This window comes from Euprymna scolopes, chromosome 19 (assembly GCF_053919585.1).
Source record: "Euprymna scolopes isolate OS-2025 chromosome 19, ASM5391958v1, whole genome shotgun sequence".
NCBI lineage: Eukaryota > Metazoa > Mollusca > Cephalopoda > Sepiida > Sepiolidae > Euprymna > Euprymna scolopes.
This window is the reverse complement of record NC_136500.1, coordinates 105,437,428-105,462,076: the sequence shown is the minus strand read 5'-3', so window position 1 is coordinate 105,462,076 and position 24,649 is coordinate 105,437,428.

Sequence of the window (24,649 nt, the reverse complement as noted above, 5' to 3'; positions counted from 1 at the left end):
AATATCCTTGATCCCTTCACTCGCTTTTTGATCTCGATTAAAGGTGAAAAGAAGGTGTCGAAAATGTTATTTTTTTATCTACTTAATGAGAAAAAATGTGATTTTTTATCCACTTAACGAGAAAAAATGTGATTTTTTATCTACTTAACGAGAAAAAATGTGATTTTTTATCTACTTAACGAGAAAAAATGTGATTTTTTATCTACTTAACGAGAAAAAATGTGATTTTTTCTACTTAACAAGAAAAATGATTTTTTATCTACTTAACGAGAAAAATGATTTTTTATCTACTTAACGAGAAAAATGTGATTTTTTTTATCTTCCTAACGAGAAAAAATGTGATTTTTTATCTACTTAACGAGAAAAAATGTGATTTTTTATCTACTTAACGAGAAAAAATGTGATTTTTTATCTACTTAACGAGAAAAAATGTGATTTTTTACTTAACGAGAAAAAATTATATGAGCAAAAACGATGACCATTATTTTGTAGAACAAAATACGCTCTTTCTAATGATGTATAACACTTTTCCAAATATCAAAACATGCTTTAGAACAATTTTTTAAACGGCGGAACTCATGCAACAGCTTGATATATACACATATTGGGAACGATCGGAAAAACGATTTATTTAATTAGTGGTGAGTTTCTTTTTTTGGGGGGGAGGAGTGAGACTTTTTTGCAAATCAGTGTGTAAAAAACTAGTTCCAAAAAAGTGAAGCATGCATGGTCCCCCATGAGTACTCAGTGAACGAGGCATAAAAATTGACGAATTTAGCATTTGACCACCCCCCCATTTAGCTCCAAAAGTCCCCTGGGGATGTCAAATCCTGGTGAAAATGAACAAACGGTGCAGTTTTAGGCCTTAACTTATGTAAATTTGAGTTCAGCACCATGTAAAACTGCTAAATAGACATACACAGAAAATTTTGGACAAATATGGTAAAATAGTACCAAAAATGGAGTGTTTTTATTAGCCTTAAAAGAGCCCCTGGGGCACACACAAGAGTTATCGCGAAGTATAGACAAACAAATTTATATAGAAATCAGTTGCAAATTTTCAGAAAGTTTTATAAAAATCTAAAGCATTAATTTTTTTAATAAGCACAAAAGTGTCAATTTTAGACATTTTAACCAGAAAAGAGGGCAACTGGAGTTTTCCCGGAAAATCTGTTCCGTTGCTTTTTTTACTCATATTATATTTAATGTTTGTGCAAAATTTCAAAAAATTATAAAGCGTACTTAGTCAGAAAAGTGCAGACAAACGAACGGACGAACGGACGAACGGACAAAGGTGAATTTACAGGTCCACCCTCCTTTTGTCGGGGGACCAAAAACTAATCAACGTTTTATATTTAAGTGGAGGATTAATGTATGGTAAACTGATAACCGAATGGTTTATGAATTTTGGAAATGGTTGTGGCATTTTTGGTTTTATCATCCTATTTATTTTTTTCTGTTTTAAATAAGAATGAGGAAGAATAAACTATTTTAAAACTTATTTTTTTAGAGTATTTAGGTGTGATTCTCACTTATTAAATTGGCGACGAAAACAAATTATAAGAAAATTCCTGTGTTTGATAACGTGAAAGTGAGATTAACGATCATTAACGAACTTCATCAATCTATTCATTACCATCGGAACAGTTATTTTTTACTCTAACCTAATCAAAACCTAAACTAATTCTAAGCTGATCTTAAACTAGCTTTTAAATCACTCTTTTATGCTCCTTCCTTGGGAACATCGGCATACGCGTTCTGATAGGTCATATATATCTATATATCTATATATCTTTATCTATATATAGATCTATATGTGTGTGTGTGTGTGTGTGTGTGTGTGTGTGTGTGTGTGTGTGTGTGTGTGTGTGTGTGTGTGTGTGTGTGTGTGTGTTTGGGAGAGAGAAAGATAGAAAGAGAGTTTTCTGACTGATCTTATTTCTGATAATTATGTTGACGTCTTTTGAGATAACATTCTTTTATTTTCTATCCTTACTTACAATGATAATTTGAATAAAATTCTTCGTCGTATACACAATTTAATATGTTAACAATCAGTTAAGACGATTATAAAATTGACTTTCCTTGACAACTCTAATTTTTAAAATTATACGTGACTCGATCACGACATCTTCTAAAGCACATCTCAGGATGTGCGAATATCCAGATGTGTAAGCTGATTCGGTTAGATTTAAGATGGTTTTGGCTGGTATGTAGCTTCGTCGATTTTGTTAGTTTCTTGATGAACAATATATACCCCAATCTCTTCGGTTAGACGCCAGTGTAGGCCAGTAAAGAGCGTTTATTACATATGGGCTCAGTGAGATAGCCAGTGCAAGAAAAGCTTTTAAAGCACCCCTGCATTTCAGTGTTATGAGGCAGCTCACGATATAAAACTATATCTTACAAGTTGTCGTTATCGATTCTGGAAACGAATTCGGCCAATCGATATGATTAATTTATCACTGATGCCTCGATGTAGGAATCTAGCTCTATATTGAGACGTACTTTGTGGTGTGTCAAGAATGATCAAAGTGTGTGTTAAATTAGTCTGGAATTGAGTTGAGAAGAGATAAGCTGTTCAGAACTATGCAAAGAATCAATCTATACACGCCAGATAAGTGAACTTCCTCCCCTTGAGTTTAATCGGTACACTTAGTGTGGTGTGGATGGAGGAAGCTTGACTTGTTTCAGGATGTTAACCTTGGTCAAATATAAGCGTAGTCTCAGGAAAGCAGGATTTGGCATATTTATAGATTTGGCATATTTATAGATTTGGCATATTTATAAATCCGATAAAAATAAATTTTAAATATGCATACATCTTTATACAAGACCAATAATTAGAGAAATTACCACCATTGATGTTTTCCTTTTTATAATATTCAGTTCAAGAAATCGACCGGGATTATACAACCGCTCGCTGGTATCTAAAATGTCTTACAGTCAATGTACCAACGAAGGCTGTCCCTGGTAGGCTTAACAATAATGGACGGAATGTGAAATAAAGAGACTCAATAATATTCTATCGGAAATAAACGGCACACGCTCATGTACACACGAGTACTCAGCATATCTAATCACATGCACATGTTGTTCTATAATAATAATAATAATAATAATAATAATAATAATAATAATAATATACAATACACGAACTAACACGTGCGTCGATAGACATGAAGGGGAAAGGCAAATGTAATCATGAAATGCTAAACAAAGCTGAAAAAATACAAAAGAGAAAAATGGCGTTAACTATGTAAATAAATAAAAAGACAATAACAAAAAAAAACATAAAAATACATAAACAGTGAATTAAGCAACGATCTCCAAAAACAATAAACTCTGGGCAAATGTTTTATTTAGTGGCAGCCATTAAAGAAATTGACCTTATTTCGTATGGAAGCACAACGATGCTCAAAAAAACATCAACGTCCGCTAAGCACTGCGCTAACCTACCGTTCAAATTCTCTTGCCTTAAAACACTTCAGCCAAGCATGCAAAATAGGAGCCCCTCTATATTATAATACTAATGCACACACACATACACACACATATTATATGCGTGCATATGTGCGTACATATATGATATAGCAATGCACGGACGTGTCTATGATTTATCAATGTATCTAAACGTAATAACTGTATACATGCTAAGATTCGAAACCCAAACAACTGGTAACATTTAAATGTAATGAGCAGCCAAAGTACCTTATATATGCCGCTAAAAAGTCGTATTGAGAGTAAGAGAAATTATAACGTTATATATTGGACTTGTTTACGTGTATGCTTTAACACCCTATTGATGAACGAAGAATATCATACGGATATTATTAGAAATGCATACACACACACACACACATATATATATATATATATATATATATATATATATATATGAGGGAATTAGACCTGAAGTCTAAAGAGCAGAGTTTATTTTAATGTACTAGTAAATGTATTAATACTATTAAAAGAAAACAACACTCATTGTACTGTAGATATATAATAAGCTCGATAGGTATAGATATCCTAGAGCTATTTTAATAGTGAGTAAAATGATTCATAATTTTGAATTAAAAATCAGTTTCAAAAGGAAAACAAACAAAATTCATTAGATTGTACGATCGTTTCAGAAACGACGTTCATTTTATTTAAATAGACAATAAATATTGACAATTATTTGACAAAAATTTTGTACTTTAATAAAAAAAAAAGTCTCCTCGTCAGCAAAGAATAGGGGGGGCGGCAGTTAAAGACACCAAAATAAAAATAGCATTTTAGTAGTGTGTAAAACAGATATCCTTTTATCTCCTTTATAAAATCTGCTTCAATTTGAGTAAGTCTATCCTTTGGCATTCTATGTTCTTGCACGACTAAAATGTTACTTTTATTTTGGTGTCTTTAATTGTCCCCCTTATTTTTTGCTGACTTTGTTATTAAAGTACAAAATTTTTGTCAAATAATTTTCATTCATATTTGTCGTATGAAAGATCGAACTTTAAAACGATTCTAATCTTGGTAAAATCTATCGCCTCTATTGAAAGTTTTAGGCAGACGTGCAAAGAGACATACATACATACATTACAGAGGTAAATTTTTTTTTAACTTTGACCACTAATCTGACCCCCTTAATATTTATCGTTTTGGGCTCAAATCAAGTTATTAAGTTAGATTCATGTCCAACGAACCTATATCTAATATTTCAAGTGCGTAGACCCAAAATTGTCGGAGGCGTTTGGTAGAGTTCTCAAAGGTCAAATCGTTGAATTTTGACCCCTTAATCGCCAAATTTCTGGCCAAAAGTCGATCACATCGATTTCTCCAGATCTCAGTACCCTGCATATCAAATTTCGAGTCTGTAGACTAAAAATTGACAGAGTAATTGCGTAGGGAAATGTACACAGACACACAGACACAGATACACAGATACACAGACAGGTTCACTTTTAAAGATTTACTAGCATGGGCGCCCGATGTTGCCCGGGTGTTTGGATGTGTATGTTGAGCAAAAAAAAAAGGTGGTAGTAGAAAGGCAGGCTCGAACCCGTACCGCAAAGGAGGAAAAGAACGGAGTAAAACCTAACGATTATGCTGTTACGACCACCGCCAAACCGGAAGGACATTTTTAAAATTTAGGCTAGACAATCTAAAGGAGAGGATAAATATTGGCGAAAAAAGTGACCCCCCCTGTAGCAAAGTGCCTAGTTGAAGGGGAAGAAATTAATGTTTTTAGCCAATTTTTCGATATTTGTCGTATGAACGATCGAACTTTAAAACAATACTGATCTTGGTAAAATCTATCGCCTCTATTGAAAGTTTTAGGCAGATATGCAAAGAGACATACATACATTCATTTATATATTGGTAACTAAATTTTTGACCCAAACTGATGAAAAAGTTTGCCCTATCTCTGAATACCCTTTATGTAAAATTTCAAATGTTTAGACCAGAAATTGTCTGAGTAATTTGGAAGAGACCGCAGAGTTAGATCCATGTCCAAGGAACCTATATCTAAAATTTCAAGTGCGTAGACCCAAAATTGTCGGAGGCGTTTGGTAGAGTTCTCAAAGGTCAAATCGTTGAACTTTGAACCATTAATCGCCAAATTTCTGGTTAAAAATCAATCACATCGATTTTCCCAAATCTCAGTAACCTGTATAACAAATTTCGAGTCTGTAGACTAAAAATTGACAGAGTTATTGCGTAGGGAAATGTACACAGACACACAGACACAGATACACAGACACGTTCACTTTTATAGATAGATAGATAGATAGATAGATAGATAGATGAATAAATAGATAGATAGATAGATAGATAGAGAGATAGATAGATAGATAATAGATAGATAGAAAAACAAAAATATATACGTATAGATAAATATATATGGAAACAATTTTGTGTTTACTGCACACTTTTTACGCAAATACTATGCAAGTATAAATCATGTAGAATATCTGCATGAATATAATTACACGTAATAGTTGATTAAAGATGATCATCCCATAAGAAAACCGAAAAAAACTAATAGGGAATTAATTAAAATGAATGTTTAAAAGAATATGCAAATTAGCTAGATCTTTTGCTAGTGAATGCAATTCTACGACCCATATATAACAACTTTGTATTTTCTTTTTAAATAAATAGAAAGGAGGGATTTTAATATGAATATCAATACACACAAAAGAGAAACGAATTCATAGGAGTATAGATAGATAAACATGCTTTTAATTTGACTAGAATTTGTATGTGGTCAGAAAATGTACGACTTACGCTGCCCTCTTTTATACGCCCTTTCTCACCACCATGATCCTTACACACATTAGTAAAGATGTCGAGAGATAAGAAAGAAAAGGAAAAGATAGAAGAGCGTAAGGAAGAAAAGAAAGAAATCAAGAAAAGAAAGAGGAAGAATGAAAAAAGGAAACCATAAATGATTTATTTATGGTGATTTTAATACATGTCTTTCCCTTTCCCATTTGTTCCCCGTCACCTTCCACTCCCATCTCTCATCAGAGCTTTTTTTTTTCCTTAATTTACTACGCGAAGCTTTGGAAGTTGTATAGCAATAATAATATTAATAAAATCTCAAAATGTATATAATTAATTCATCTCAATATTCCTCTACTCTATTTGTGATAATGATAATTAAAAATAGAAGGGAATTGGGAAGAAACATGTTGGTGACTGTCATATTTATGATGATTGATAATTTGTAACAATAATTATATTGGTTACTAATGGTAACAATAGTGGAAAGAAAATCAAAAATCAAAATGTAAAGAATAACGCATTTCAAAACATAAGAAGATAAGGTGCAACCGACAAAGGAATAAAGTTAGACAAGAAATAAAATAAGTAAATTGCTCTGAAGGTATCCACATATACATATACACACACACACACACACACACACACATACAGACATATATATATGATGAAAATAATGGAAATAGTATTCCGACAAAATAGAGAAAATAAAAAGGAACAAACCGTATTATGTGTTCACCAACGTTTCGTCTTTATTTCACCCAGAGGAAGTCTCGAAATAAAGACGAAACGTTGGTGAACACATAATACGGTTTGTTCCTTTTTATTTTCTCTACATATATATGTGTGTGTGTGTGTGTGTGTGTGTGTGTGTGTGTGTGTGTGTGTGTGTGTGTGTGTATGTGGGTGTGTGGGTGTACCTGCACATATATGTATTTAATTCATTTGGAGTAAATGCAAATAAAAATATTTCAGAGGTTATCTGTAAGTTTATGTTATATAATGGTGCATCTACTTTGCTGTCTAAATTTATAATGTACTTGGTCTTTGTGGGATGTTGAAACTAGTCAAATTTAAAGTTGGTGATTTAAACGTTCTGTTAAGCGTGTTTTTATATACAAAACTCTTGATTCCAATTAGAACCAAAACTTAAACTAAGAGTTTAAGTTTTGGTTGATTATTAATTCCTTTTTTAGGGGAGGGTTAAATCGCATTTCTATAGTATAAGAGTTGCGGCAAAGACATTAACACAACACATATAGATAATATTAATCTTCTCGAATATTTCTATTAAGATTAAACATCATAAAACGTTTTAGGGAGACTTGATAAGGGATGAAACATACATGTATATGCCAAGTGTTAAAATTTCATGAATAAATTGAGGGAAATAGATGTTTGGAGTATGTAGAGAAATTGCTTGGAAGTAATGTGTGTCGTTATATGGAATGATTTTCTGAAGCAATGCTGACAAAGATGGTGTAGTAATGATATTTTATTTTGCAAAGATTTAAGTGAAAATGTTCAATTTTGTGTAAACTTAGTATATGTAGTATTAGAGCCGTGTATGATAGAGACTTAAGGAGGGGGGAAGTATGTAAGTGATTTAGGAGGTATGATTTTTAATGCCTACAATTTATTAATGTTTTCTGTTTCTTATTTAGGAGTTTATCCTTACGTTAAATTTAGTAATAACCAGATTAAAAGCGTTTTTATAACTGAATAACCCCGATTATATCTGAAACTCCTTTTAGCATAGATTTGTCAAATCCACATTCCCCTACTGTTTGAACCTATACACGCTAGTATGTTTAAGATTTAGAGCGGCAAGCACACACGGATAATAATACTTTTCTTTCTGGTCTTCCATTACTTCTACCTCGACCTTTAACCCACCGCTCTTTCCCCATCATTCCTATATCTAAACACAGACTCAATTTCGCGCCCCTATTCACATACAACCAAATCTTATTTTTCACAACATTTAATGGAACGTCCTGATATTATTATTATTAACTCCCTGTGATGAGGAAAACTTGATATTTTCGTTACCAACTTTGCATTTATAGAAGCTGTATAATCTGAAGAAGTCTCTAGTTATTGGTAACTAACTGACCGAAACATGCTCACTATTGCGTAGCAAAATATTACTGCTTACTTAAAAGCAAATAGAGCGCATATTCTGTTTTGTTTTGGTATTGAGCACTCTTGTATTAATCTCGTTAAGTTTTATTAGCTACTTAACCTCTAGAAAATAATAACCTCAGATTATAATATATATGTATATATATATATATATATATATATATATATATATATTATATATATATATATGTATGTATATATAAAAACAAAAACGATGTTCGGTTTTAATGTTCACCTAAAAGAAACTTTCCATGATTAAAAATTTCCTGAACATTTGTAGCAAACCATTTAGAAATCGATACCTTATTCTGTTATCACTCCCAACATTGAAATTTTTCGTTTTGTGAACATTTTACGGCTTATAATCGATGGCTTTGTTTCTTAATAAAGTTCGATTTTATTAATTTTTCAGCTTTGTTTTAATTTACTTTGAAATAATGAAACAATATTCTTTGCAATGTTTCTTTTCTTTTTTTTATTTACACGATCCTCGCATCGTTTCTTTGAAAGAAAAACAATTTTATCTAAAAAAAATACAAAAACTGTACCCTTTTAATTAAATTGTATTTGAAAAATAAAATAAACTCATCAAAAAGCCATTCGCGAAAACAGCGCACAAGGGTTGTGGATGTTAACATAAATACACCTGCTGATCTTATTACGATTTGCTCACAGAACCACATTTTAATTAGCATACGAATATTTTCATGAGCATATGCGCATTTTCATTACCATATGCATATTTTTATTAGAATATGCACATTTTTATTAGAATATGAACATTTTTATAAGGATAAGTACATTTTCATTAGCATATGCACATTTTCATTAGCACGTGCACATTCTCAATAGAATATGAACATTTTCATAAGCATATGCACATTTTAATTAGCATATGCACATTTAATTAAGTATATACACATTTAAAAAAGCATATGCACATTTTCATGAGCATATGCATATTTTCATTAGCTTACACACACTTTCATTAGCATATGTACATTTTCATTAGCATATACACATTTTCATTAGCATATGCACATTTTCATAAGCATATGTACATTTTCATTAGCATATGTACATTTTTTAAGAATATGCACATTTTCATTAGCATATGCACATTTTCATAGGAATATGCACATTTTCATTAGCATATGTACATTTTCATTAGCATATAGACATTTTCATTAGCATATAGACATTTTCATTAGCATATGCACATTTTCATAAGCATATGTACATTTTCATTAGCATATGTACATTTTCATTAGAATATGCACACTTTCATAAGCATATGTACATTTTCATAAGCATATGTACATTTTCATTAGCATATGTACATTTTCATAAGCATATGCACACTTTCATAACATATGTACATTTTCATAGGCATATGGAAATTTTCAACAGAATATTGCAATTTTAATAAGCATATGCACATTTTCATATGTATCTGCATATTTCAATTTGCATATGAACACTGTATTTAGCATTTGTCTGTGTATATGTTACTTTTACGGGGCATATGTCTATTTTCATTAGCATATGCACACTTTCATTAGCATATGTAAATTTTCATAAGCATATGTACATTTTCAAAAGCATATGCACATTTTCATTAGTATATGTACATTTTCATAAGCATATGTACATTTTCATTAGCATATATTAATTTTAATTAGCATATGTACATTTTCATTAGCATATGTACATTTTCATTAGCATATGTACATTTTCATTAGCATATGTACATTTTCATAAGCATATGCACATTTTCATTAGTATATGTAAATTTTCATAAGTATATGTACATTTTCATTAGCATATGTACATTTTCATAAGCATATGTACATTTTCATAAGCATATGTACATTTTCATTAGCATATGTACATTTTCATAAGCATATGTACATTTTCATTAGCATATGTACATTTTCATGAGCATATGTACATTTTCATTAGAATATGTACATTTTCATTAGAATATGTACATTTTCATTAGCATATGTACATTTTCATTAGCATATGTACATTTTCATTAGCATATGTACATTTTAATTAGCATATGTACATTTTCATTAGTATATGTACATTTTCATAAGCATATGTACATTTTCATTAGCATATGTACATTTTCATTAGAATATGTACATTTTCATTAGCATATGTACATTTTAATTAGCATATGTACATTTTCATTAGCATATGTACATTTTCATTAGAATATGTACATTTTCATTAGCATATGTACATTTTCATTAGCATATGTACATTTTCATTAGTATATGTACACTTTCATAAGCATATGCACATTTCATTAGTATATGTACATTTTCATAAGCATATGTACATTTTCATTAGCATATGTACATTTTCATTAGAATATGTACATTTTCATTAGCATATGTACATTTTCATTAGTATATGTACATTTTCATTAGAATATGTACATTTTCATTAGCATATGTACATTTTCATAAGCATATGTACATTTTCATTAGCATATGTACATTTTCATTAGTATATGTACATTTTCATTAGAATATGTACATTTTCATTAGCATATGTACATTTTCATTAGCATATGTACATTTTCATTAGAATATGTACATTTTAATTAGCATATGCACATTTTAATTAGTATATGTACATTTTCATAAGCATATGTACATTTTCATTAGCATATGTACATTTTCATAAGCATATGTACATTTTCATTAGCATATGCACATTTTCATTAGCATATGTACATTTTCATAAGCATATGTACATTTTCATTAGCATATGTACATTTTCATAAGCATATGTACATTTTCATTAGTATATGTACATTTTCATAAGAATATGTAGATTTTAATTAGCATATGTACATTTTCATAAGCATATATACATTTTCATAAGCATATGCACATTTTAATTAGCATATGTACATTTTCATTAGCATATGTACATTTTCATAAGCATATGTACATTTTCATTAGTATATGTACATTTTCATAAGAATATGTAGATTTTAATTAGCATATGTACATTTTCATAAGCATATGTACATTTTCATTAGAATATGTACATTTTCATTAGCATATGTACATTTTCATAAGCATATGTACATTTTCATTAGCATATGTACATTTTCATAAGCATATGTACATTTTCATTAGTATATGCACATTTTCATGAGCATATGTACATTTTCATTAGCATATGTACATTTTCATTAGCATATGTACATTTTCATAAGCATATGTAGATTTTAATTAGCATATGCACATTTTCATAAGAATATGTACGTTTTCATTAGCATATGTACATTTTCATTAGCATATGTACATTTTCATAAGCATATGTACATTTTCATTAGTATATGTACATTTTATTAAGCATATGTACATTTTCATTAGTATATGTACATTTTCATTAGCATATGTAAATTTTCAATAGCATATGTACATTTTATTTAGCAGACGTACATTTTCATTAGCATATGTACATTTTCATTAGTATATGTACACTTTCATAAGCATATGCACATTTCATTAGTATATGTACATTTTCATAAGCATATGTACATTTTCATTAGCATATGCACATTTTCATTAGCATATGTACATTTTCATAAGCATATGTACATTTTCATTAGCATATGTACATTTTCATAAGCATATGTACATTTTCATTAGTATATGTACATTTTCATAAGAATATGTAGATTTTAATTAGCATATGTACATTTTCATAAGCATATATACATTTTCATAAGCATATGCACATTTTAATTAGAATATGTACATTTTCATTAGCATATGTACATTTTCATAAGCATATGTACATTTTCATTAGTATATGTACATTTTCATAAGAATATGTAGATTTTAATTAGCATATGTACATTTTCATAAGCATATGTAAATTTCATTAGCATATGTACATTTTCATTAGCATATGTACATTTTCAATAGCATATGTACATTTTCATTAGCATATGTACATTTTCATTAGCATATGTACATTTTAATTAGCATATGTACATTTTCAATAGCATATGTACATTTTCATTAGCATAAGTACATTTTCATTAGCATATGCACATTTTCATTAGCATATGCACATTTTCATTAGCATATGTACATTTCATTAGCATATGTACATTTTCATTAGCATATGTACATTTTCAATAGCATATGTACATTTTCATTAGTATATGTACATTTTCATTAGCATATGTACATTTTCATTAGCATATGTACATTTTCATTAGCATATGTACATTTTCATTAGCATATGTACATTTTCATTAGCATATGTACATTTTCATTAGCATATGTACATTTTCATTAGCATATGCACATTTTCATTAGCATATGTACATTTTCATTAGCATATGTACATTTTCATTAGCATATGCACATCTTCATTAGCATATGTACATTTTCATTAGCGTATGCACATTTTCATTAGCATATGTACATTTTAATAAGCATATGTACATTTTAATTAGCATATGAACATGTTCATTAGCATATGTATATTTTCATAAGCATATGCACATTTTCATAAGCATATGCACATTTTCATTAGCATATGCACATTTTCATTAGTATATGCACATTTTTTTAGCATATGATATTTTTCATTAGCATACGTACATTTTCATTAGCACATGCACATTTTCATTTATATATGCACATTTTAATTAGCATATGCAAGTTTTCATAACCATATGTACATTTTTATTAGCATATGTAGATTTTCATTAGTATATGTACATTTTCATTAGCATATGTACATTTTAATTAGTATATGTACATTTTCATTAGCATACGTACATTTTCATTAGCATATGCAACTTTTCATAAGCATATGCACATTTTCATAAGCTTATGTACATGTTCATAAGCATATGTACATTTTCATTAGCATATGTACATTTTCAATAGCATATGTACATTTTGCTTAGCATATGCACATTTTCATTAGCATATGTACATTTTCATAAGCATATGAACATTTTCATTAGCATATGTACATTTTCATTAGTATATGTACATTTTCATTAGCATATGTACATTTTCCTTAGCATATGCACATTTTCATAAGCATATGTACATTTTCATAAGCATATGTACATTTTCATTAGTATATGTACATTTTCATTAGCATATGTACATTTTAATTAGCATATGTACATTTTCATTAGCATATGTACATTTTCATTAGTATATGTACATTTTCATTAGTATATGTACATTTTCATTAGCATATGTATATTTTCATTAGTATATGTACATTTTCATTAGCATATGTACATTTTCATTAGCATATGTACATTTTCATTAGCATATGTACATTTTCATTAGCATATGTACATTTTAATTAGTATATGTACATTTTCATTAGCATATGTACATTTTGATTAGCATATGTACATTTTAATTAGCATATGTACATTTTCATTAGCATATGTACATTTTAATAAGTATATGTACATTTTGATTAGTATATGTACATTTTAATTAGCATATGTAAATTTTAATTAGCATATGTACATTTTCATTAGTATATGTAAATTTTCATTAGCATATGTACATTTTCATTAGCATATGTACATTTTCATTAGCATATGCACATTTTCATTAGCATATGTACATTTTCATTAGTATATGTACATTTTCATTAGCATATGTACATTTTCATAAGCATATGTACATTTTCATTAGCATATGTAGATTTTCATTAGCATATGTACATTTTCATTAGCATATGTACATTTTCATTAGCATATGTACATTTTCATTAGCATATGTACATTTTCATTAGCATATGTACATTTTCATTAGCATATGTACATTTTCATTACCATATGTACATTTTCATTAACATATGTACATTTTCATAAGCATATGTAAATTTTCATTAGCATATGTACATTTTCATAAGCATATGTACATTTTCATTAGAATATGTACATTATCATTAGCATATGTACATTTTCATTAGCATATGTACATTTTCATTAGCATATGTACATTTTCATTACCATATGTACATTTTCATTAGTATATGTACATTTTCATAAGCATATGTACATTTTCATTAGCATATGTACATTATCATTAGCATATGTACGTTTTCATTAGTATATGTACATTTTCATTAGTATATGTACATTTTCATTAGCATATGTACATTTTCATTTGCATATGTACATTTTCATAAGCATATGTATATTTTCATAAGCATATGCACATTTTCATTAGCATATGTATATTTTCATAAGCATATGTACAGTTTCATAAGCATATGCACATGTTCATAAGCATATGTATATTTTCATTAGCATATGTACATGTTCATTAGCAGATGTACATTTTCATTAGCTTATGTACATTTTCATAAGCATATGTATATTTTCATTAGCATATGTACATTTTTATTAGCATATGTACATTTTCATTAGCATATGTACATTTTCATTAGCATATGCACATGTTAATTAGCATATGTATATTTTCATTAGCATATGTACATTTTCATTAGCATATGCACATTTTCATGAGCATATGTACATTTTCATAAGCATATGTACATTTTCATTAATATATGTACATTTTCACTAGTATATCTACATTTTCATTAGCATATGTACATTGTCATTAGCATATGTATATTTTAATTAACATATGTACATTTTCATTAGCATATGCACATTTTAATTTGCATATGTACAGTTTCATTAGCATATGTACATTTTTATAAACATATGTAAATTTTCATTAGTATATGCACATTTTCATTAGCATATGTACATTTTCATAAGAATATGTACATTTTCATTAGCATATGTACATTTTCATTAGCATATGCACATATCCATAAGCATATGCACATTTCATTAGCATATGTACATTTTCATTAGCATATGTACATTTTCATTAGCATATGCACATTTTCATTAGCATATGACCATTTTCATTAGCATATGTACATTTTCATTAGCATATGTACATTTTCATTAGTATATGTAAATTTTCATTAGCATATGTACATTTTCATTAGCATATGCAGATTTTCATTAGCATATGTACATTTTCATTAGCATATGCACATTTTCATTAGCATATGACCATTTTCATTAGAATATGTACATTTTCATTAGCATATGCACATTTTCATTAGCATATGTACATTTTCATTAGCATATGCACATTTTCATTAGCATATGTACATTTTAATTTGCATATGTACATTTTCATAAGCATATGTACATTTTTATAAACATATGTAAATTTTCATTAGTATATGCACATTTTCATTAGCATATGTACATTTTCATAAGAATATGTACATTTTCATTAGCATATGTACATTTTCATTAGCATATGCACATATCCATAAGCATATGCACATTTCATTAGCATATGTACATTTTCATAAGCATATGTACATTTTCATTAGCATATGCACATTTTCATTAGCATATGTACATTTTCATTAGCATATGCAGATTTTCATTAGCATATGTACATTTTAATAAGCATATGTACATTTTCATTAGCATATGTACATTTTCATAAGCATATGTACATTTTCATTAGCATATGTACATTTTAAGTAGCATATGTACATTTTCATTAGCATATGTACATTTTTATTAGCATATGTACATTTTCATTAGCATATGCACATTTTCATTAGCATATGTACATTTTCATTAGCATATGTGCATTTTCATTAGCATATGCACATTTTCATTAGCATACGTACATTGTTATTAGCATATGCAAATTTTCATAAGCATATGTACATTTTACTTAGCATATGTACATTTTCATTAGCATATGTACATATTCATTAGCATATGTACATTTTCATAAGCATATGTGCATTTTCATTAGCATATGTACATGTTCATAAGCATAAGTACATTTTCATAAGCATATGTACATTTTCATTAGCATATGTACATTTCCATTAGTCTCTGCACATTTTAATTAGCACATGTACATTTTTATTAGCATATGCACATTTTCCTTAGCATATGCACATTTTCATTACCATATGCACGTTTTAATTAGCATATGTACATTTTCATAAGTATATGCACATTTTCATAAGCATATGTACATTTTAATAAGGATATGCACATTTTCATTAGCATATGTATATTTTCATAAGCATATGTACATTTTCATTAGATTATGTACATTTTTATAAGCATATGTACATGTTTATTAGCATATGTACATTTTCATTAGCATATGTACATTTTAATTAGCATATGTACATTTTCATTAGCCTATGTACATTTTCAGTAGCATATGTACATTTTTATTAGCATATGTACATTTTCATAAGCATATGTACATTTTCATAAGCATATGCACATTTTCATTAGCATATGTACATTTTCATTAGCATATGCACATTTTCATTAGGATATGTACATTTTCATTAGTATATGTACATTCTGATTGGTATATGTACATTTTCATTACCATATGTACATTTTCATTAGTATATGTACATTTTTATTAGTATATGTACATTTTCATTAGCATATGTACATTTTCATTAGTATATGCACATTTCCATTAGTATATGTACATTTTCATAAGCTTATGCACATTTTTATTAGCATATGTACATTTTCATTAGTATATGTACATTTTCATTAGCATATGTACATTTTCATTAGCATATGTACATTTTCATAAGCATATGTACATTTTCATTACCATATGCACATTTTCATTAGCATATGTATATTTTCATTAGCATATGCACATTACCATTAGCATATGTACATTTTCATTAGCATATGTACATTTTCATTAGCATATGTACATTTTCATTAGCATATGTACATTTTCATTAGCATATGTGCATTTTGATTAGCATATGCTCATTTACATGAGCATATGCACATTTTCATCAGCATATGTACATTTTCATTAGCATATGCAAATTTTCATTAGCATACGTACATTTTCATTAGCGTATGCACATTTCATTAGCATATGTACATTTTCATTAGCATATGCACATTTTCATGTGCATATGCACATTTTCATTAGAATATGCAAATTTTCATTAGCATATGTACATTATCATTAGCATATGTACATTATCATTAGCATATGTACATTTTCATTAGCATATGTACATTTTCATAAGCATATGCACATTTCATGAGCATATGCATATTTCCATTAGCATATGCACATTTTCATTAGCATATGTAAATTTTCATTTGAATATGTACATACTCATTAGCATATGTACATTTTCATTAGCATATGTACATTTACATTAGCATATGTACATTTTCATTAGCATATGCACACTTTCATTAGCATATGCACAATTTCATTAACATATGTATATTTTTATTAGCATATGTACATTTTCATTAGCATATGCACATTTTCAATAGCATATGTACATTTTCATTAGCATATGCACACTTTCATTAGCATATGCACATTTTCATTTGCGTATGCACATTTTCATTAGCATATCTACATTTTCATTAGCATATGTACATTTTCATTAGCATATGCACATTATCATTAGCATATGTACATTTTCACAAGTATATGCACATTTCATTAGCATATGTACATTTTCATTAGCATATGTACATTTTCATTAGCATATGTACATTTTCATTAGCATATGTACATTTTCAGTAGCATATGTACATTTTCAGTAGCATATGTACATTTTCATTAGCATATGAACATTTTCATTAGCGTATGTACATTTTCATAAGCATATGTACATTTTCAGTAGCATATGTACATTTTCAGTAGCATATGTACATTTTCAGTAGCATATGTACATTTTCAGTAGCATATGTACATTTTTATTAGCATATGAACATTTTCATACGCCTATGCACATTTTCATTAGCATATGTACATTTTCATTAGCATATGTACATTTTCATTAGCATATGTACATTTTCAATAGCATATGTACATTATCATTAGCATATGTACATTTTCATAAGCATATGTACATTTTCATTAGCATATGTACATTTTCATTAGCATATGCACATTTTAATTAGCATATGTAAAGTTTCATTAACATATGTACATTTTCATTAGCATATGTACATTTAATTAGCATATGCAAATTTTCATTAGCATATGTACATTATGATCAGCATATGTACATTTTCATTAACATATGCACATTTTCATTAGCATATGTACATTTTCATTAGCCTATGCACATTTTCATTAGCATATACACATTTTCATTAGCGTATGTACATTTTAATTAGCATACGCACATTGTATTAGCATATGCACATTTAATTAGCCTATGCACATTTTCATCAGCATATGTACATTTTCATTAGCCTATGCATATTTTCATAAGCATATGTACATTTCATTAGCATATGCAAATTTTCATTAGCATATGTACATTATTATTAGCATACGTACATTTTCATTAACATATGCACATTTTCATTAGCATATGTACATTTTCTTTTGCCTATGCACATTTTCATCAGCATATGTACATTTTCATAAGCATATGCACATTTCATTAGAATATGCACATTTTTATTAGCATATGTACATTTTCATTAGCATATGCACATTTTCAATAGCATATGTACATTTTCATTAGCATACGCACACTTTCATAAGCATATGCACATTTTCATTTGCGTATGCACATTTTCATTAGCCTGTGTACATTTTCATTAGCATATGCACATTTCATTTGCATATGTACATTTTCATTAGAACATGAACATTATCATTAGCATACGTACATTTTCATAAGCATATGTACATTTTCATTAGCACATGTACATTTTCATTATCATATGTACATTTTCCTTAGCATATGTACATTTTCATTAGCATATGTACATTTTCATAGGCATATGTACATTTTCATTAGCATATGTACATTTTGATTAGCATATGTACATTTTCATTAGCATATGTATATTTTCATTAGCATATGTACATTTTCATTAGCATATGTACATTTTCATAAGCATATGTACATTTTCATTAGCATATGTACATTTTCATTAGCATATGTACATTTTCATTAGCATATGTACATTTTCATTAGCATATGTACATTTCGATTAGCATATGTACATTTGTATTAGCATATGTACATTTTCATTAGCATATGTACATTTTCATTAGCATATGTACATTTTCATAAGCATATGTACATTTTCATTAGCATATGTACATTTTCATTAGCATATGTACATTTTCATTAGCATATGTACATTTTCATAAGCATATGTACATTTTCATTAGCATATGTACATTTTCATTAGCATATGTACATTTTCATTAGCATATGTACATTTCGATTAGCATATGTACATTTTCATTAGCATATGTACATTTTCATAAGCATATGTACATTTTCATTAGCATATGTACATTTCGATAAGCATATGTACATTTTGATTAGCATATGTACATTTTCATTAGCATATGTACATTTTCATTAGCATATGTACATTTTCATAAGCATATGTACATTTTCATTAGCATATGTACATTTTCATTAGCATATGTACATTTTCATTAGCATATGTACATTTCGATTAGCATATGTACATTTTCATTAGCATATGTACATTTTCATTAGCATATGTACATTTTCATTAGCATATGTACATTTCGATTAGCATATGTACATTTTCATTAGCATATTTACATTTCGATTAGCATATGTACATTTTGATTAGCATATGTACATTTTCATAAGCATATGTACATTTTCATTAGCATATGTACATTTTCATAAGCATATGTACATTTTCATTAGCATATGTACATTTTCATAAGCATATGTACATTTTCATTAGCATATGTACATTTCGATTAGCATATGTACATTTTCATAAGCATATGTACATTTTCATTAGCATATGTACATTTTCATTAGCATATGTACATTTTCATAAGCATATGTACATTTTCATTAGCATATGTACATTTTCATTAGCATATGTACATTTCGATTAGCATATGTACATTTTCATTAGCCTATGTACATTTTCATTAGCATATGTACATTTTCATTAGCATATGTACATTTCGATTAGCATATGTATATTTTCATAATCATATTAACATTTCGATTACCATATGTACATTTTCATTAGCATATGTACATTTTCATAAGCATATGTACATTTTCATTAGCATATGTACATTTTAATTAGCATATGTACATTTTCATTAGCATATGTACATTTTCATAAGCATATGTACATTTTCATTAGCATATGTACATTTCGATTAGCATATGTACATTTTCATAAGCATATGTACATTTTCATTAGCATATGTAAATTTTGATTAGCATATGTACATTTTCATTAGCATATGTACATTTTCATAAGCATATGTACATTTTCATTAGCATATGTACATTTTCATTACAATATGTACATTTTCATTTGCATATGCACATTTTCATGAGCATATGTACATTTTCATTAGCATATGTATATTTTCATTAGCATATTAACATTTTCATTAGCATATGTATATTTTGATTAGCATACTACCATTTCATTAGCATATGCACATTTCATTAGTATATGCAAATGTTCCTTAGCATATGTACATTATCATTAGCATATGTTAATTTTCATTAGCATATGCACATTTTCATTGGCATATGTACATTTTCATTAGCGTATGTACATTTTCATTAGCATATGTACATTTTCATTAGCATATGCACATTTTCATGAGCAAATGCACGTTTTCATTAGCGTATGTACATTTTCATTAGCATATGTACATTTTCATTAGCATATGTACATTTTCATAAGCATATGTACATGTTCATTAGCATACGTACATTTTTATTAGCATATGTACATTTTCATTAGCATATGTATATTTTCATTTGCATATTAACATTTTCATTAGCATATGTACATTATCATTAGCATATGTACATTTTCATAAGCATATGCACATTATCATTAGCATATGTACATTTTCATTAGCATATGTATATTTTCATTAGCATATGTACATTTTCATTAGCATATGTACATTTTCAATAGTATATGTACATTATCATTAGCATATGTACATTTTCATTAGCATATGTAGATTTTCATTAGCATATGCACATTTTTATTTGCTTATGTACATTTTCATTAGCATATGTACATTTTTATTAGCATATGCACATTTTCATTAGCATATGTACATTTTCATTACCATATGTATATTTTCATTAGCATATGTACATTTTCATTAGAATATGTACATTTTGATTAGCATATGCACATTTTCATTAGCATATGTATATTTTAATTTGCATATGTACATTTTCATTAGCATATGTATATTTTCATTAGCATATGTACATTTTCATTAGCATATGTACATTATCATTAGCATATGTACATTTTCATTAGCATATGCACATTTTCATTAGCATATGTACATTTTCATTAGCATATGCACATTTTCATATGCATATGTACATTTTCATTAGAATATGCACATTTTATTAGCGTATGTACATTTTAATTAGCATACGCACACTTCATTAGCATATGCACATTTCATTATAATATGCAAAGTCATAAGCATATGTACATTATCATTAGCATATGCACATATCATTAGCATATGCACATTTTCATTAGCGTACGTACATTGTCATTAGCCTATGCACATTTTCATTAGCATATGTACATTTTTATTAGCATATGAACATTTTCATTAGCATATGTTCATTTTCAGTAGCATATGCACATTTTCATTAGCATATGTACATTTTCATTAGCATATGTACATTTTAATTAGCAGTTGCACAGTTTCATTAGCGTATGTACATTTTCATTAGCATATGCACATTTTCATTAGCATAGGTACATTTTCATTAGCATATGCACATTTTCATTAGCACATGTACATGTTCATAAGCTTATGTACATTTTATTAGAATATGCACATTTTCATTAGCATATGCACATTTTCATTAGCATATGCACATTTAATTAGCATATGCACATTTTCATTAGCATATTACATTTTCATAAGCATATGGACATTTTCATTAGCACATGTACATTTTCATAAGCATATGTACATGTTCATTAGAATATGCACATTTTCATTTGCATATGCACATTTTCATTAGCATATGTACATTTTCATTAGCATATGCACATTTCATTAGCATATGCACATTGTCGTTAGCATATGTACATTTTCATTAGCATATGCACATTTTCATTAGCATATGTACATTTTCATTAGCATATGCTCATTTCATTAGAATATGCACATTTTTATTTGCGTATGCACATTTTTATTAGCATATGTACATTTTCATTAGCATATGCACATTTTCATCAGCGTATGTACATTTTCATTATCATATGTACATTTTCCTTAGATTATGTACATTTTCATTAGCATATGTACATTTTCATAAGCATATGTACATTTTCATTACCATATGTACATTTTGATTAGCATATGTACATTTTCATTAGCATATGTACATTTTCATTAGCATATGTATATTTTCATTAGCATATGTACATTTTCATTAGCATATGTACATTTTCATAAGCATATGTACATTTTCATTAGCATATGTACATTTTCATTAGCATATGTACATTTTCATTAGCATATGTACATTTTCATTAGCATATGTACATTTCGATTAGCATATGTACATTTTGATTAGCATATGTACATTTTCATTAGCATATGTACATTTTCATTAGCATATGTACATTGTCATTAGCATATGTACATTTTCATAAGCATATGTACATTTTCATTAGCATATGTACATTTTCATTAGCATATGTACATTTTCATAAGCATATGTACATTTTCATTAGCATATGTACATTTTCATTAGCATATGTACATTTTCATTAGCATATGTACATTTCGATTAGCATATGTACATTTTCATTAGCATATGTACATTTTCATTAGCATATGTACATTTTCATTAGCATATGTACATTTCGATTAGCATATGTATATTTTGATTAGCATATGTACATTTTCATTAGCATATGTACATTTTCATTAGCATATGTACATTTTCATAAGCATATGTACATTTTCATTAGCATATGTACATTTTCATTAGCATATGTACATTTTCATTAGCATATGTACATTTCGATTAGCATATGTACATTTTCATTAGCATATGTACATTTTCATTAGCATATGTACATTTTCATTAGCATATGTACATTTCGATTAGCATATGTACATTTTCATTAGCATATTTACATTTCGATTAGCATATGTACATTTTGATTAGCACATGTACATTTTCATAAGCATATGTACATTTTCATTAGCATATGTACATTTTAATTAGCATATGTACATTTTCATTAGCATATGTACATTTTCATAAGCATATGTACATTTTCATTAGCATATGTACATTTCGATTAGCATATGTACATTTTCATAAGCATATGTACATTTTCATTAGCATATGTACATTTTCATTAGCATATGTACATTTTCATAAGCATATGTACATTTTCATTAGCATATGTACATTTTCATTAGCATATGTACATTTCGATTAGCCTATGTACATTTTCATTAGCCTATGTACATTTTCATTAGCATATGTACATTTTCATTAGCATATGTACATTTCGATTAGCATATGTACATTTTCATAAGCATATTTACATTTCGATGAGCATATGTACATTTTCATTAGCATATGTACATTTTCATAAGCATATGTACATTTTCATTAGCATATGTACATTTTCATTAGCATATGTACATTTTCATTAGCATATGTACATTTTCATAAGCATATGTACATTTTCATTAGCATATGTACATTTCGATTAGCATATGTACATTTTCATAAGAATATGTACATTTTCATTAGCATATGTAAATTTTGATTAGCATATGTACATTTTCATTAGCATATGTACATTTTCATAAGCATATGTACATTTTCATTAGCATATGTACATTTTCATTACAATATGTACATTTTCATTTGCATATGCACATTTTCATGAGCATATGTACATTTTCATTAGCATATGTATATTTTCATTAGCATATTAACATTTTCATTAGCATATGTATATTTTGATTAGCATATGCACATTTTCATCAGCGTATGTACATTTTCATTAGCATACTACCATTTCATTAGCATATGCACATTTCATTAGTAT